The 14,483-nt window shown below is 46.6% G+C and overlaps 1 protein-coding gene across 1 annotated transcript in view; it reads right to left on the bottom strand.

Annotated features, from left to right (window-relative positions):
- Positions 1-13,197, bottom strand: part of LOC135917226 (AB hydrolase superfamily protein YfhM-like) — a 39,125-nt gene extending 25,928 nt beyond the window's left edge. The window contains exon 1 of the mRNA XM_065450761.1: positions 13,064-13,197. The gene's annotated coding sequence lies outside the window, so the exon portion shown is untranslated. The remainder of the gene's footprint in view (positions 1-13,063) is intronic.
- Between the last annotated feature and the right edge of the window lie 1,286 nt (positions 13,198-14,483).

Raw genomic sequence — 14,483 nt, 5'->3', positions numbered from 1 at the left:
AGGGCCACATGATGTAGCGAATTCAATTGCGCACAATTGCATTTTTTAGAGGATGGTACAAGAGAGCGGAAACGTAGCGAAGTTGTTCTAAAAAAATCTACGATAATTTTCAATGTAAGGGAATAGCCGCAACGAACGAGAGAAAGTGAGCGAGCGAGCGAAATAGAAGGAAATAGATACAGATTAAACGAACGAGCAAGCGAACATTTTCCGTGCCGAGTCCAATCACGGACCATCGACCACTGCAGTCCTCCAACTCTGAATACAGCCGAAAGCGCCAAAAAAGAAAAAAAGAAGGCTTCTCGCTTTACAAGTGACATTTTCAGATGGCGCCTTGACTGTAAGGCTAGAAGTAAGCCCAAAATTCGAGGTGTCTATACGAGTGAGCTATGCTCTTCGTCACATTGTTTACAAGGCTCATTGTTGGGCTATAGAAAACACCAGAGCATTGAGTTATATTTTGGGAGGGGATGGGGGGGGGGGGTGTTGCGTGTAGCGTAGCCACTCTTATAGGCAGCACGTGATTTAGGCTATGATCTAAATAAAGGGGAAGTAATATACCAGTGGAGCGGTAATTTTTCTGACTGGCACTCATCATTTCTTCTTGGCATATTCAAAAAGATATGGTTCATAGAAACGCGGAGACTTGCAGAGGACGAACATTTGATATCTCGGGCTGAATCCAACGTTTCCTCAAGGAAACTTATTTTAATAGGTATACTTGGGCGGCGCGTCAGAACGCGGACAAAATGAGAAGAATGGCCAGGAGATGCTCAATCGTCACAAGGTTTTGATGCGTTAGCGTTCTCTAGGTGCTTCATACGTCTTTCAGGGGCTATGTATCTATTGCTACGAGGCGCTGCAGTAGCAAACGATGATGAGAGGACCAACGAACACGACGATCGCCGATAGTCGTGCGCACGGCTGCCATCTTGTATGCCTGTCGTCTGCCCTTTGTATATATCTTGTAAATATATTGTCAAGCGTCTTTTCTCCCCGTAACATTTTGGTGGAGAGTGCGGGTTTTTCAATTTTGGCGGCATCTACAATGCCAGCGCACGGCGGGGACGACAATGCTTCGAGCAGGTCACCAATCGTGCCTCAATCATGCTCTTCCACAATCTTCACACAATCGCGTGACGCAGGTACCTTTTCCGGCTCTGTCAACACCGACATAGAAAATTAGCTTCAACTGCACGAACAGGTGAGCCCAAGCAACAACTGGGACCCTGCTCTCATGGTAGCGAACATCATATTTTACCTGGTGGGCACGCCACAAGTGTGGTTTCTGAACCACGAGCAGGAACTTACGAGCTGGGAGGTATGTAGGCAAAATGCTCATCAATCTGTTCGGAAAGCCCATCGGGCGCCGTCTTGCTGTGCAAAGAACTTGCATGCCGAGCTCACTTGCACCGAGTCCCATGTGACGTACATCCAGGGCGTGCTCGCGCTTTCGTCACAAAGCCGATGACATGATGCCGGAAACGGAAACGGTTGCGGATATCCTCAAAGGTATCGCAGATGACGCGTTTACACTTCTGCTTTTTAAGAACTCATTCACAGTGCAAGACGTCATCAATGAATGAGGACGCTTTGAAAAAGCAAGAAGGTGTCGCGTTATTCCGAACTTCACACGTCTTTCGGACACGGCTGCGACGTCTACTTGCAAGGACCTCCTTCTGCCACCCGCTCCCCACGTTCCTGCTGCATCCAAAAATATTGTGCGCATCATCCGCCGTGAAATTGAAGCTGCCTCCCCAGTTCCCCTTCACGTGCGTAACCGCGACGAGTCCCACGCAATCATTTCCCATATCCAAACCATTGTGCCTCAAGAACTAGCAAACGCAGGATTACAGACGCTGTGCCCACTCAACGGGCCTGACTACTGCCGACCCGCCGCACCTGAGTTATACAGAAGCCCAACTAGTGACCCTCTTTATCAGAATTCTGTAGAATGGCGCATTTTGGACGACCGGCCCATCTGCTACTGTTGTGGACGTGTTGGACACATTTCCCACCATTTTCGCAGTGCTTTGAACTCCCAGCTTTGGTGAGCTATCGAAACATGCAACGGCCAGGTAGTAGTTCCTGAGTGCCGGTACACAATAACGAGAACAGCGCTCCACCATGATGGCTCGCACGATCAAACCACTCCCTTTCGCAATTCCGACAGCTGCCCCGCTCACCTCTGCGTCGTCGCTCTCCTTATCCCTCACACTCCCTCCGCTCATCAGAAAACTGACGGGTGCAGCTCCGAGAGGTGATCCTACCACGACGACCCGACCCGAAATTCATCTTCTCACAGTACCTGGACATCAGAACTTCATCATCGTAGACGTGAACTGTATACCTGTCATAGCACTCACTGACAGCGGCACCCACGTATCGGTCATGAACCCAAAATTCAGTATTCGTCTGAAGAAAGTTCTTACCGCTGCTCCGATCGCTGTAGTCCGCGTAGACGATGGTGCGACTCTGGCTGTTGCCAGGTTGTGTACCGCCCGTGCCACTGTTGCCAGACGTCACCCTTCAGTTTTGTTTAACGTCTTGGATCAGTGCCACATGCAATTATCTTAAGACTTGGCTTTCTCTCGGCACAATCGGCTCTTCCAGCTTGCTAGTTATCCAGCTTGCCTTACCCCATGCCGTTGAGCCTTCTGATCCTGCGCCGAGTCAGCTGTGTTCTGCCGATTAGATTCGTCTACCACATCTAGCCGTGACGTACATCGACGTCTCTCTGATCCCGCTGTCGACGATGGCGATTACATCATGTCGCCCAACGCTACCGCCCTCTGTTCGCATAATGGCATGTTCCCGCACTCGATCATCAGTATAAAGGGCAACGCCGCATGTCTCCTTATTGTGAATTTTGGACTATGCCTTCAAGTGATACCCCAGGGTATCTCTCTTGAACCCTAGCTCCAGCCTCCGACTATCATGTTTCCGTCTTAACTGAGCCTGCTGCACCGCCTCCTGCAGCTATTGATTCAAGCCCCATGATGTAAGATAACATAACAAAGATGATTGCCACTGACCTTCCGGCCGAACACGTACACGAGCTTCGCAGCCTGCTCATGTCGTACCATGACATTTTTTGATCTCAATGACCGACCACTGGGCCAAACAACAGTTGTCAAGCATCGGAATCACACCGGCGATGCCAAACCCATACATCGACGTCCCTAACGTGTCTCCTCCGCGGAGCGCAGTTATACAAAAAGAAGCTGACAAAATGCTTACCCGTGACATCATAGAACCTTTCTGAAGCTTATGAGCTTATCCTGTCGTGCTCGCTAGAAAGAATGACAACAGCTGGCGCTTCTGTATCGACTACCGGACTCATAACCAAGTAACCAAAAAAGGCGTGTACCCCTTACCTCGGATAGATGACACCCTTGACTGTCTCCGTGGTTCCTAGTATTTTTCTTCGATATACTTTCGTTCCGGGTAGTGGCACATTGCAGTTGACGACACGGATCATAAAAAGACGGCGTTTATTACACCTGATGGGCTCTATCAGTTTAAGGTGATGCCGTTCGGGCTAAGCAAAGCTCCCACCACATTCAAACGAATGATGGACGACCTTTTGCACGGCTCAAAGTGGTCAATCTCCTTGTGCTACCTCAATGACGTCACTGTCTTTACGTCAACTTTTGACACACACCTCGAGCGTCTCTCTTACTTCTTTCAGTGTTCCGCAAGGCGAAACCAGTTGAATTCGATGAAACGTCGCTTCGGCCACCGGCAACTTGCTCTGCCCGGACACCTTGTCGACTCTTCCGGTGTTCCTCCCGATCGGAGAAGGTTCGCGCGGTCTAGGATTGCCTTGTGGCCGCCTGCGCAATCGACGTTCGAAGCTTTGTAGGCCTCTGCTTCTGGTTCCGCAGATTCGTGCGAAATTTTGCTGACATCGCATGCCCCTAGCGGAACTTCCTAAGAAAGGCGCGACTTTTATCTGGGATCCCGACTTAGCTAGTGCATTCGCTGAGCTGACGGCATGACTAGTGTCGCCACTGATTCTCGGTCACTTTGACATGTCCGCCCCAACAGAGGTTCGCAGTGACGCCAGCAGCCACGGTATCGGCACTGTTTTGGCACAATGACAGCATGGTTGCGACCGTATCATTACGTACGCTAGCCGTCTTCTGTCACCAGGTGAACGCAATTACTCGATCACCGAGCGCGAATACCTCCTCCTCTTTTGGGCAGTAGGTAAATGTCGCCCATATTTATATGACGGCCTTTCACGGTTATCACCATGCACTATGCTGGCTTTCGTCTTTAAAAGATCCAGCTGGATGCCTCGGTCGGTAAGCTCTACGGCTCCAAGATTACTCTTACACAGTAGTGTGTAAGACAGGCCGACACCATGAGGACGCTGGCTGCTTGTCACGTCCTCCAGTAGACCCGCCAGACCAGCCTGAGACCCATGAGTCAACTAGCGTCATCGCGCTTACCACGTTTGGTGACATCGCCGATGAGCAATGACGCGACCCTTATCTGAGAGACAGTTCTCAGCCTGATGGACCTGACAAGCTCCACCTCGTCGCGTACGTTTGTGCTGCATCATGACATATTTACCGTTGTAACATGTACCCTGATAGCCCTGAACTGCTACCGGTCATCCTCAAGCATATACGTGAGAGTGTACTCGCACAGTTGCATGATGTCCCAACGGCTGGTCATCTGTGAGTCTCAAAGACATATGACTGTGTTCGGCATCATTTCTTTTGGCCCGGTATTTACCATTCCGTTTGCCATTACGTCGCCTCCTGTAAATCTTGTCGGCACCGCAAAAAACCAATAGCCCAACCAGCTGGCCGTCTTCACCGCATTGAATTACCATATGCGCCATTCTTTCGGGTTGGTCTTGATCTCCTTAGTCCTTTTCCTCTATCGCTTAGTGGGAACAAATGGTATCAGTTGCTACGGACTACACCACCTGGTACACGATCACGCGGGCTCTCCGTACCAGTTTTGCAACCGACATCGCTGACTTCCTTCTCGGCGATGTGATACTTAACCACGGCGCTCCCCGACAACGTCTTACCCACCGGGGCCGCTACTTTCTCTAACAGGTTGCCCAGGACATCTTGCAAACCTGCGCTCCGAAGCACAAGTTTACAACGGCGTATCACCGTCACTACACCGGCTTCACAGAGCGGCTCAATGGAACTATCACGGAAATGCTCCCTATGTACGTCTCTACCGACCACCGTGACTGGGATGCTGCTCTGCTGTTCGTCACATTCGCCTATAATACGTTCCCCCATGATGCTCCTGGTTTCTTTCCATTTTTTCTCTTGTATGGACGAGGCCCTAAACTACCGTTTGACATGATCCCCCAGCCGTTTTCGATAGAACGTCAGAATATGCCCGAGATGCCATTCTAGAGCTACCGAGACACGCCAGATTGGACGCCAGCGTTTGACCACTTCCCAAGGAAAGCAATGACGCACATATGACGCGCGTCACCGCACTGCCCATTTTAACCCTGGTGACATCATGCTTCTTTAGAAACCAGCACGCCGAGGTCGACTTTGTGGGAAGCTGATTTCGCACTACTCAGGCCAATACCGTCTCTTGCGTCGAGTGACAGACGTGAAGTACGAGTTGCAACCTCTGGATACCTCCACGACGCGATTCTCCTCTGATATCGTTCACGTCGCTCGAGTGAAACGAAATTACTGAAACCTACCAAGCGCCGGGACAGCGCCTTCGCCCCCGGGGGGCATGGTACGAGGCGCTGCAGTAACGAACTATGATCAGAGAACTGACGAAGACGACGATCGTCGATTGTCTTGCGCACCGCTTCCACTTTGTATGCCTTTCTTCTACCCGTTGTATATATATATTGTAAATGTATTGTCAAGTATCTTTGCTTCCCGTAACACTACCTATGTTTGTATTTTTTGTGTCTATGTTTGTGTTTATCTGAGGTCATTGGCTAGTCAATTATCTAATGGGTAGAGCATCGGGTGTGCTGTGCTGAAGTAACAGGTTTCCAAACCAACTATCGGAACAATTTGGGTCACTGAATATGTGGTTATGTGTACATAGGTGTCTGTCTTCACCGAACCACTCACGCCGACACGGATCACTGTAGATGCTGGACTTTTAAATACCACTTTTAATACCGCTTTTAAATTACCACTTTTAAATGCCACTTTTAAATACCACTTTTAAAAAGAAAGTTCGGCAGAATGTTGCACTCCTGTAACACATGAAGGCGAAAGCATGCTGCATACGTTTTTATATACGATTGGGGGGTGCGACTTCTTGCAAGACATAACGCGCCGCAGTGTGAAGTAAACGTATGGCGCTGTAGGTCGACCTCCTCAACGACACATGCGAGCACCTAATGCTCCATCTAAAGGTCTTTTGTTCTTTCTTTCCGTTTTTATTCCTTTCTTTCTTTGTTTCTTTCTTCATTTCTTCATCCTTTCGTTCTCTCTTGTTCTTTCGCTCGTTCTTCCGTTCTTTCTTTGTTTCGACAACCAAAAGCTAGGCCTGTCGGCTCGGGCGATCGGCAACTGCCAATGAAGTCAGTGGGCCGCGGTGGACACTTCACTTAGGAAAGTCTGCGAAGTGATATGGCCCATCTGCAAGAAAGGAAAGTTTCGCAGAGTTGTTTGTCTTGTGACGACCGTCGTTTTTTATTCACAAAAAATACGAGAAAGCCTCAATTGGCGCATCATTCTCTCGACTGCAGTGGCAGCTGCCGCTGATGAAAGCGGTAGGACTTCCTCACTGGCCGTAACCGGTTACGAAGAAGCCACTGATAGCAAGTAGACACATACTTTTTGTCAACTCATGAAGGCATGCATGAATATCAAGCGCCCAGGAAAATACACTGGATCTCTGTACAGTATTGCAGAAAACAGCAAACCGGATGTACTGCCTCGTACGGTGGTCTACGAAACCAACTGCCCTCGGATCGTGTGTTTCGATCACTTCAGTGCATAGTCGCTGACTACCGGGCTGGAGGACTCGGCTTTCCAAGCCCGGAATTTTTTCGTGGTGTTGTCGTCCCCCAGAGATTAGCGATGGGGTCCGGGGGCATCATGTGTTCTTTGGTACGGCTTTGGACAAATCGACTAAAGTACTACAGTTGCCTAAATGTCGCCTTAAATTGCCACGGCTACATAGATTTGTCTCGCACCAACACAGGAAAAGGATGACCACACCAAGAATTTTAGATTCAGTTCACTGGATTCCAAGTGGTAACGGCAGCTCTTCGAACGTCTAGTGTTCCAAGTCTCTGTGCGAAATCAAATGAACGGCCACTTGAGAAGTGCAGGTCTCTCTTTCGTGCACATTCTATTCTAAGTATTCGAAGCCTTCTCGAACACCCAATAAGCTCTTTACTCGAAACACCAACTATGAACTTGCCTTTAAAAATCAGCCCAGCATTACGCCCATTTTGAGCGAGTGGTGGAGTGCCAGCCAGGCGCTGGGAACCATTCGACGAGGTGGTCTTATGCCGTAGTCGAATTCGCTATACGCACTTAACCCACAGCCACCTCTTTAGAAAGGGGGACCCACCGGTCTTTGAAGAGGTCTCTAACAGCTCACAAAATTCACATTACGGTGAGTTATTCCCCCAGTCTCTACGGGAAGCAGTCATTTCTCGGCTTTGTCTTCTTCGCTACTGTGGCGTGGCATCCTGTTACGCAGCAGTTCCAGCGCTCATTTTTATTCCGCTTCGGATTACGATAATTTATTTCAACCAAAGCAATTGAAATTCAACTGAAATCTGCCCCCAACTGTCAGAATCGCAACCACCGAAGGACAAAAATTCAAGTATGTTTTTATATCCGGAATCAACGTGGCCGTTAAAACTGCAGACTCGACAAGCGATAGCTGCATATTCCTTGAATGATCGACGTGACTCCTGCTCCACTCACTGTAAGGTATGCCAACGTTGTCGCTGCAAAAGACCTGTAAGACGCTATTGGTAATGCCGGACGTTTTCTGCGCGGCTGCCGGAGAAAGACAAATGAGAATATTCTCGAACATGGTCGAAAGCCCGCGCGCCCAAGGGACACACATGGTTAAATGAATGAGGAAAACGCAGTTTAATCACATATCAGTCCTCCATGGCCACAAGGAGCTCGCCAGTAAAGTAAATCTCAGTGACATCGCGGACTAGCTTAGCGAGAGATCAACTGTGCGCAGGAACACATTCTCGATTGTGCGGTAAATAGCATTTCTAGAAAAGGACAGTGACCTTCATCACAGTCTAATGCGCCAGGTTTACTCAAGTTGACACAGCTCCTGACCTTAATTTTCCCCCTCTCATACAATGTGCATTTTGTAGGTTCGTTATTACAACCACTGCTCTTTGAGTATGGTTCTTGTCCTTTTGTTTTGTATTAAGCGTGGTAGTTCGTTGACATTTTCGAAACGCGAAAAGTTTATCGTCTGCCATTAGTTTTTACATAGCGGGCTTATTCTGGAAATGTTTGCGCTGTCCAGCGTTTCTAGACACGAAGAGTATCAAATATTTTTTTTCATTTTTTGAATTGCTAGGTTATTGTGCAAATGTTTGTATTTTACAGTGATTCTTACAAATGAGCGATTTGTAATGAGTTTTTAATACTTTAATTTTTTGCTTCTTGAGGAAATGTTCGTGTGGCGCAGTGTTTTTTACACTTTAACTAAGGTCGTTATTATTGTCGGTCCAGACTTTACATGTTTTTCGGTTTCCTTCTTCAATAGATTTATTTAGTATCTTAGGAACCATACGGTCATTATTTTTAGCATATTTGCTCAACATTAAAACAAATAAAACTGATGTTCAGAAATATTGCCTCTCCGCTTGTGTATATCTCTTGCCAAGGGGAATGCGCGGGGAAGGGGGGCAAAAACGAGTGAAAGAAGAGAGGGCAAGAACTGGGCCCCAGTCCCTCCGGCAGATTAAAAACTCGGCGCTTTACTTCAGTGGCCTAGTGCTCGGCGGTGATTCTCAGATGAGGCGCACTTTAGACATACTTTGATAATGTTTATTGCAATCACACGTCAGTGACAACTCGTTGCAGAGATTTTGACACTGTCCAAGGCGACAGAAATGAGTGACTCTACCACGGCTATAAAAAACAACTGCGGCGGCACCGCAGCAGCAGTAGCTCATTCAGAAAATCATGTGTAGCTTTTGGAACCTATAAAAATTTAGTATCGGCATAAGCTTACCAAGTGGCCCCTATATTTTAGATTCTTGCTAGTCCCATTTGAGCGATCTGCATAGCCTAGCCACAGCCCAAACGGCAGGAAATGCTCAAACGTCTTTCTGTTAAACTTCAGATTGATTTCGCCGCAAGCTGCCAGACTAAACCGTAAGCTGCCGCTGTCATCAAGAAGCTGACAAGTGTCTGGTTGTCACTGCACCTTACCTGCTGCTTATCAAGATTTCAGGAACGTTACATGTTGGCAGCGCCTACTACTAAAGACAGAACACCGCGACGTCGTCACCACTCGAGCAATCCACATAGCCCAGGCACCGCCCAAACGGCGGGAAAGGCACAAACGCCTTTCTGTCTCATTTCAGGTGCGCATTGCTCATTTTTATATTGTCACTTCAGCTGAAAAAGGCCCTTGCGGATCGCTCTTCTGGTATTTACTATGCCGTGAAACGCTGAACTTCAAAAGGAGATTAAGTCTTCACTATGCCGTGGAATGTCGAACTTCAAAAACAGATTAAGTCCCTAAAATAGTCACTTGAAGAGCTAGTAGACGAGCTTCGAACAGCACTTGATCTCACTGAGGAAAAAGCACTATCTCAAAAAAGGAAATTATGGAAATACAAAGCACTCTTACATTTTGGAGCAATCAGTATTTCTCCAATAAAGCTGTACGAAACGCTATACTTACTGAGAGCAACATTATTATGAACAAAAATGAGGAATTAAAAAAAATCCAATGCTGTCCTCGCAAAAGAAATCGCACAATTCCAACAATATTCGCGCATGAACAACGTTGAGATACGTGGTATACCGAATGCTGAAGACGAAAGCCTTGTGCAACTAGTAGCTGACATTGGCACGTAAGTTGAATACCCTATTGCTCCTTCAGACATTGATACTGTTCACAGAGTACCCACTGATAATAACCCGAGGGCAAATAACATAATAGTTCGGTTTGTCTCGAGAGACAAAAGGAAGAATTAACAGAGAAAATCCAAGAAAGCTCGGGTGACTGCGAAAGATCTCGGTAAAAGCAAATATTCGAGCCAAGTGTTTTTTAATGACTACTTAAGTCCGCAGAACAAAGCACTCTTCTCTGAAGCATTGAAAGTGAAGAGAAGCCAACGATGGCAGTTCCTGTGGATGGACCAATGTGCCATCAAAGCCAGAAAAACCACAACCATCGCGGAATGTAAAAGTTGTGGACACACTCCGTGTCTATTGTATCATATGTTCTGGCTGTGCCCCAACCAAAGGGCTTCGGATCTCAACAGTGAGGAGGACTGGAGTCGGCGCATATCCAGCGAAGTCCTCCAAGATCCACTCCTGGCCGTCCGGAGAGCTCACGATATCGGGAAAGCCTTTGGCCTACCGGTGCCTACGTGGGCGGAGCCACCGACTTAGCCTGGGGTCTTGTGCCCTAGGATCCTAGTTTCTCTGGACTAAAATAAAGTTCTTGCCATGCCATGCCGTGCTGTCCACATGGTAAGATCACCAGATGACTTAGATGTCATGACATAAGGCTAAGCTTCAACGACAGATGGAAGGAAAAAAGGAATAGAAATACACTAAGATGGCGTTTGAACTTCTACAACCACGAACATTTAGTAAATAGTTATCCACTTCATCTGATTTATCATTACTGCATCTGAACATAAGGAGTCTCCAGAAACATTACGATGAAATTGTTGACCTATGCTCAACACTACACCTCACATTTCCCTTAATTGCTTTACCAAAAACTTGCTTATCCGAAAACACTTCTCAAACATATCCACTCCCTGCCTATCACCTGGAGCTCATCATGCACTACAACTAACGAAACTGTACGTAGGGGTGTAACTCTTCACGTAAGAAACGGTGTACTATACAGAATTAGAACAGGCATCGTTTTTAAATCTACATTGTGAGAAGCACTCATTATAGAAATACCACCTGATAAAGCAGCCAGAAGCCTTGTACTTCATTAACATAAACACACATTGGTAGGCGTGGTATACAGGTCATGGTACATACAGGAAAAAACTTGATAGCCTAATCACGGTTTCTTAACGAAATTATTTTCATGCTAGAATCAAACAAGGTGACTCAAAGGCTACATGGAAAATAATAAATACTGCCCTAAACGCCTGAAACACAAACAGTATATGTGGAATCTCGGTAAGTGACGCGATAGTAAGTGATCCTACTATCATTACTGATAGCTTCAACCGTTACTTCACTACAATGACCAATAATTTAATTGTAAACAATTCACATACATCATAATCAGTCATAGTCACAACAGCTCAACCTTCCAGTTTTTTCTTTCTTAAGCCTACTGACCCTTCTTAAGTCTACAACACAATCCCCTCTTTAAGAAATACTTCATCAACCAGTGTAGACTTGGTATCTGCACCCCTGCTGAAACAGTGTTCGGTTATTTTATGCGAACCCCTATCACATATCATTAATAGAATGTTCGTTTCGTACTCGTTCCCGATGCTACTAAAGGTTGCCAAAGTTGTAGTAGTATTAAAATGTTCCTTCTCAATAAGGAACATTTTCCGAAAAACGTCCTCTTCGATGCTTTCCACGTTAAGCCATCCTTTGCTAAATGTACACTGCCGCCACCAACGCTGTCGGCACGTCAGTTCTGGGCACTGTTGAAAGTGACTTTGGATGCCACTCCAACTTAAATCGGCATGCAAAGTTGGTTGGCTTAACATGGTTGGTTGCCGGCTTGCCATGTCCTGGGTGAATTTCGGCATATTTGGGGTCAAGAGTCTCAGCGCAATACAAGTCGCTAGCTGAGGTCGGGTTCGCCGTCCTTTGCCCCCCCCCCCCCACGCCTGGATTAGAAAGGACAGAAACAAGTCGTACAAATGAAAACGTAGTCGGCATTTTTACTACAAGGTTTATTCGAAATCTTTCTTTAAATACATTCTTTTAGGTTTCGCTTGTAATTACTTCTCTTGCTGCTTTTGTTTTTTGTTTTCGAGCATTTTCTATTTTCACCAGCGCGGCGTCCCGAGCGCCCAACCCAACGCTGATTTTGTCCCAATTTTAAAATTTTGATGCTTCTCCAAACTCAGGAGCAAACAACACAACGCAGCTAGGGGCCCCAATGTCTTGGGCCACTATTATAAAATTCTTTAATTTGTCCCGGCCGGTTGGTGCCCCTGTACCGTTTCACGTCGAGAAAGGCACCTTCGGGTCATTAGCGCTGCGTGCCGGCTGAGTCATTCACCCTACTGTGCATTTCAGCAGATCGCCTGGAAGCTCGAGTCATCTTGATGGAGGCTACAAGATGTGTGGCGTAAGAACAGCAAGATAACAGAATACTAAATGACATGCACAGGTGAAAGCGTGACCAGCGCAATCAAAATTGAGTGTTGGGTGCGGTTATTAGCACGTAAATTCGTTTTCTCTCCAGGTCTCGCGCCTTGCTTTTTGCAGGGATGCCTCTTTTGCTCACATCGGATGTGCCGGAACCGAATGATACAGAAATGGAACCATTAACTTCGAGGCGCCAGTTCTGAAGTCGAAAGCAAGGAGCCAAGGCTATACTTGCCTTACTTAATTTGTCGCTAGAACCTTTCACTGAGTCTGCAAAAGCGTTAGCTTTAAAATTGTCCCAATATTAAGTCGCAGTGTACTGTCATAGAACAAGACAAAAAATGTGGGGTTCTACTTGCCACAGCATGATATGGTTATAAGGCTCGCAGTAGTAGGGGACTCCGGATTACTTTGACCACCTGGGATTATTTAACGTATGCCCAATGCGCGGTACACCGGAATTACAGCATGACACTTGGGCTCTTGAAGTTGTTGGTCAAAGTACAGATTGAGTACAGTTTTGTGCGAAGGTATTGTGTGAAAGTGTTGTATTGGGTACTCACTCAATGATAGGTCTCTCAGCCTCGGAAAAGAGCGTTTTTCTTGGTCTTTACGAGGAACAATTTTTATATACGTCAGGTATCTGAGGTATATAAAGCCATGATCAATGTAGCAACTGACACACAGAAGGAACATGTAACGACAACGACATGTTAGTAGACATAGCTGGACATTTTTTACTGTCAAATGGTAATTATAGCAATTGGACAACAAGTTCTTGCTAAAAAAAAAGGTCAGACTTCAAATTTTTCTGCAAAGAGAATATGGGAAGGGGGGGGGGGGCGACACGACTAGACTTTCACTTCTGGACACCTCTGGTGTAAACAGGCTAAGGAAGCATGACGCAAATTCTAAGTTACTGACGAGTCCCGTCTACCATTGTCGCGTCACAGATATATCGTTTAACGTCCACGGAAATGTGTGTCGTTTCATCTGTCTTATTCCATTGCAGAACACTGAACTGTCTTGATGTCTTTCAGAAAGTATCTGATGAGTAACGGGATGCTACCCTTTACACTGTGACAGATGAGTAACGGGATGCTACCCTTTACACTGTGACAAAAGTTCATTGGAAGTCTCATAAGGCTAGAAATGCCGCAAAATAAATGAAATACAAACCTTAAAGAGACCAGCAATAAGTTTGCTTAAAGCCAATGTACCTAGAGATATATCATGCGAGCTTATAGTGCATCACAATTTATCAGCCTTCGACGCCATGATTATGGTTTTATTCACACAAGATTGAGGTTACTGCGCTCAAATTAGAACGTAAGTGTATAGTCGTTATTAGCAACTGTTAAGCAAAAAAGGAAATACGCTGCTTTTAGATATGGCTTTATGGCTGTGGGAAGTAGTGGCGAGACATTCTGGCTATGAAAGAGAGCGCGGAAAAGTTGCAATGGGACCTAAGATATGCTATATATCGCAAGGTGTTTATTGAAAATACAAAAATACACAAGTCCACACTACTCTGCCTACAAAACAGCCGTCAGCAGCGTGCGATACTAAGCAACGATTTGACAAGAGAATTGCATTTGACTATGAGAAGCCCTATCGTAACTGCTAGAAATACTGGGCTGGCAACGGCGTGCCTGCTTTTTCGACGTGTAACTCCTCAGGACCTTCCTTCGTGCTATCATCTCAGTGACAAAACGTCCGACATCTCATGAACCATGGAGCAGCGTGCCCCACAGGGACGCCTGCGGTGTGCATGCATTTGGTCTGTCCCACCATGGATCCAAACACATGGGGTTGGACGTATGCGCACTTTGCCGTGCGCGGCATAGCCGTCCCGGCAGAGAGAATATTCTAGCGGCTGAGTAGATGCCGAGTGCTAGTACAATGAGGCTTCTCGTGGTTTATCCATTGTAGTCTGTTGGACATGATGTAGACAGGTTGTTACTAACTGAAACTGATTTACCT

Source organism: Dermacentor albipictus, chromosome 7 (genome assembly GCF_038994185.2).
Source record: "Dermacentor albipictus isolate Rhodes 1998 colony chromosome 7, USDA_Dalb.pri_finalv2, whole genome shotgun sequence".
NCBI classification, from domain to species: domain Eukaryota; kingdom Metazoa; phylum Arthropoda; class Arachnida; order Ixodida; family Ixodidae; genus Dermacentor; species Dermacentor albipictus.
This window is presented reverse-complemented; position numbering and strand designations above follow the sequence as displayed.